Genomic DNA, 4,048 nt, shown 5'->3' with positions numbered 1-4,048 from the left:
CTTCTCTTCAGTTCTCTTACTGTTTAAATTTTTTAAAGAGCCATAGATAAGTGTCATTTTTCTTCCCCAAATCATCTGTCTTTCTAAACCTGTTTTGCTTTTGTTTTTATTTTTTTAATTAGACTTTTTATTGAAACATAACTGATTATACATGTTTTGGGGGTACAGTGTTGACTTTTTTTTAAGAGCAATTTTAGGTTCACAGCAAAATTGAGTGGAAGGTACAGGGATTTCTCATATACCCTTTTGAGCCCCTCCCACCTTCCCACACACACACATGCACAATCCCCCCCATTATCAACATCCCCCACTAGAGTGATGCATTTGTTACCATCCAACCTCCATTGATACATAATTATCACCCAAAGTCCATAGTTTTCATTAGGGTTCATTCTTGGTGTTGCATGTTCTGTGGGTTCAGAGAATTGTATAATGAGATGTATCTACCATTGTAGTGTCATAACAGTATTTTTCAGCCTCCCAAATCCTCTGTGCTGTACCTGTTCATACCTCACCCCTGCTAGCCCTTAGCAACCATTGATCTTTTTACTTTGGTACCCATAGTTTTGCCTTTTCCAGAATGTCATGTAGTTAGAATCATAGGGTATATAGCCATTTCAGATTGCCTTTCATTTAGAAATGTACCTTTAAGTTTCCACCATGTCTTAAGGCCTTGATAGTTCATTTATTTTTAGTGCTTAATAATATTCCATTTTGCGGCTGGCCAATACTGGAATCCAAACCCATACCGTTGGTGTTACAAGGCTGTGCTCTACCCAACTGAGCTAACCAGCCAGCCCATTCTAAAATTGTTTTTAAGCAGTGGTAAAACATTTTGCATGTTTGTTTCGAAAGCCAACTAATTGGCCTTTTACCCCCATAACTTCCCATTTGAGGTTGGTGACCTAGGCCATACCTTGTGGCGCTCTTGACTGGCGCTTCTCCAACTTAGTGCACATCAAAGTACCTGCAGGGCTTATTACAACACACAGTGCTGGACCTCTCCCCCAGAGTTTCTGACTCAGTAGATCTGGAGCGGGGCCCCAAGTTTTTCATTTCTAAGTTCTCAGGTGATGCCGAAGCTGCCACTCGTTTTAACACTAGTGTGTAAGTGCTAGAAAAGAACTGACCTACAGTAAATTGGTTTCTTAAAAGATATTTTTATGTGAAAAAAAAGATGGACATCAAAGGTAGTGTGACAATATTGTTACAGTGTCAATTCTCCAGTCCCAGTTGTTTTTGAGTCTAGTCATTTGAAAGCTGGTTTCATACTGCCTCCTGAGGTGTAGAGAAATAGTCTTGCTTTTTGAGTGGATATAAAATAATGTCCCTAACTTGGAGCTTAATATTTAATATGTTGAAAGAATTGAACGACATTTCTTTGAAGATTGTAGAAGTTTCATCATCTTGCAATTTTTTTCTAAGATTGGGAACCGTGTTTATCTTCATACCCATCACTTCTGTTACACAGTAGAAACTTGAATGCTTGTTGTTTCTTAACCTGTTAATCTTTTTTAACCCTTCATTATTTTGTTTTGATCTTCACTTCCAATTTTATGTTACCCTGAACTTTTTTTTTTTCCTGAGTTGATCCACCCTAAGAAGTAAACAAAGTTTCTAAAACATTTCCCAAGTTGTAGCTTCCCAGATTTTATCAGTTTCTTCAGATTTTCCAACATGAAGGGCAGTTTCAAACAGTCTGAAATGCCCTATTTGTAAGAAACAGATCAGGGACTCAGCTTCCCCCTATAGTTCTTTGACTCCCCACCCCTTAGGCACTTCTAACTTCATGAGAAGGAAATATCCTACCACTTTCCCTTGTTTCTTTGGTTTTATTTAGTGAACATTCTGGTGGGCCATCCAGATTCTTTCAAGACTGAGTTGCTTATTCCTGGAAGTGCTAGAGGCTCACAGCTGAGTTTGTCCTCACCTGCCTCTTCCACTCGCCATGACTGCCTTCGGCTGAAGAGAGCTGCCTCCTGTCCAATGACTAGTTCATATAGGAATGGAAAGTTCTGGTCCTCTTGCTGCAATTTGGAACAACTCTGAAGGGCCGTTCCAGCTCTGGAAAGTTCCCCATAAGATGGACTGAGGCCTTTGTTACAACCACATCATGGTTCAACTTCTCTCTCTTCCCAATCTCCTTCCATCACTTACCCACAGGTGTTGCTCTCCCAGGCAAGCCCCAGTAAGCTGCCTTTGTGCATATGTTCATGTCAGAGTCTGCTTCTGGGGGATCTGGGCCTATGAAAGCCAGAGCTGGAAGTGATCTGAGGAAGCTGACTACAATGGGGCATTGCAGCCAGATCACCCGCTGTCCAGCTGTCAGTGAGGACCTGGTCACTGGTAATACATGGAGCACATATAGCCCCTGGCATACAGTAGGAATAAAATAGGGATGTTAAACTGGTGGCAAACTAGGATGATTGGTGGAAAGGAATGCACAGAGCTTTAAGAAATTCTGTGGACTGGGCCCCCAGCTTGGGATGCCTTCTTTCCCCCGGTGGGACACCTGACTTTGGGCTTTGCCTTCTCACCTCCACCAGGGAGTGGAGGCAGTGGGCCAGGGGAGCCAGAGCCAGGCTGAGTTGACTCAGACCTGGCTAAGCTCCCAAGGCCCTCCTGGTGGGCCAGGCCCTGAGGTGGGGATTCCCCCGTGTCCCCCTCCCCCATATGAGTTCTGTGGAGGGATGACATACTCTGGACCTCAGGTTGGAGTGGGGCTAGTGCCCCAGGGCAGCCTGGAGTCCTCTCAGCCCAAGGGCGAGGTGGGTGGAGAGCAACTCGGAGGGGGCCTCCCCTGAGCCGTGCACCGCCACCCCTGGTGCGGAGAAGCTGGAGCAGAACTCTGAGGAGTCCCAGGACCTCAAGGCTCTGCAGAAAGAACTGGAGCAATCTGGCAAGCTCCCGAAGCAGAAGAGGGTCACGTCGGGACACACCAGGCTGCTGTGGAGCTCCGCTGGGGGTTCTCTGCGGGAAGGTGTTCGGTCAAACGACCACCCACAGCCCTGAGAACGTGTGTGCTGCAGAGGGGGGTGGAGGACGGGGCGACAACGAAGCTTCAGCGACCCTCCTGCAGCCCGGAAGAGACAGCGAGCGAGTGTCGGGAACCGAGAGAGAGAGGCACCTGGAGACCCTGCTCCTCAGCGCCTGGAAGCCGCGCTGCAGCGGGTCAGCCACGTGGCCCCGCAGCCTGGGGAGGACACGGTCCAGGCGCCGTTCTGCAGCCAGCGTAGTGACTGTTCACGGTGAGAGGGACTTGAGGCCTTTCTGAGGGACGCCAGTATACTTTCCTCTGACCCCAGTACCCCACGTGGGTACCCCAGGCTAGGGGAGCCCTCACTTCACTACACTGTCCTTCTCGGTCCCCCTGCCTCTGTCACCACTCTGGGCTCTCCCATGCATTCCAACTGAGGCGCTTGCCCTTCCTAGGAAAGGGGAGAAGCCAGGGAAAGAGCCTGGACTAGGTACCTGGGCTTTTGGGGTAAGTTCTCCAGTCGCTAAGGAAGGAATCGGAAACACGAGGGGTGGGGGCAGGGAACCTTGGGGGAACTGATTGGAGGGAAGGTGAAGTTCCATGGTGCTCTGGATTTTAATCCCCACACCACTCATCACTTTTTCTTAAGAAGCCTGGGACACATTTATAAAAAAGAAAAGAAAAAAAGAAAGAAATTCTGTCGAAATAGTCAAAGGATAATGGAATTAAATAGCTGTTTCTTGGGGCAGTCAATACTTGGCAAAAAGACAAAGGCTCAGAGTAATTAATCACCAATTAGGGGCTAAGTTGAAAAGCAGAAGGCCCCCCTTGGCAGCTTATAAAGAGACTTGTCTACAGTATATAAAAAGTAATGAGGATCAGACCTCGGAGTTGTCAGAGTGGTGGAGCTCCAGAGGAGGGTGAATAGTCAGCCTCAGCTGGTCTGTTATGCTAATGTCAGGTCCCAGATTGACTGGAAAAGAGGGGCAGCCCGAGATGAGGGATGGAGAGTTTTGGGGTCCGTGTACACAAGGATCTTGAGGCCCTAGATTCCCCTGAACCCTTTGTCCT

General features: G+C 47.4%; 1 pseudogene; it reads left to right on the top strand.

The window, feature by feature from the left end:
* The first annotated feature begins 2,288 nt into the window (after positions 1 to 2,288).
* LOC103585492 lies at positions 2,289 to 3,012 on the top strand (annotated as a pseudogene).
* Positions 3,013 to 4,048: the final 1,036 nt, after the last annotated feature.

This window comes from Galeopterus variegatus, unplaced genomic scaffold (genome assembly GCF_000696425.1).
Source record: "Galeopterus variegatus unplaced genomic scaffold, G_variegatus-3.0.2 Scaffold243, whole genome shotgun sequence".
In the NCBI taxonomy this organism is placed as follows: domain Eukaryota; kingdom Metazoa; phylum Chordata; class Mammalia; order Dermoptera; family Cynocephalidae; genus Galeopterus; species Galeopterus variegatus.
Note: the sequence above shows the minus strand (reverse complement) of the source record. Positions and strands in the feature narration are given on the sequence as shown.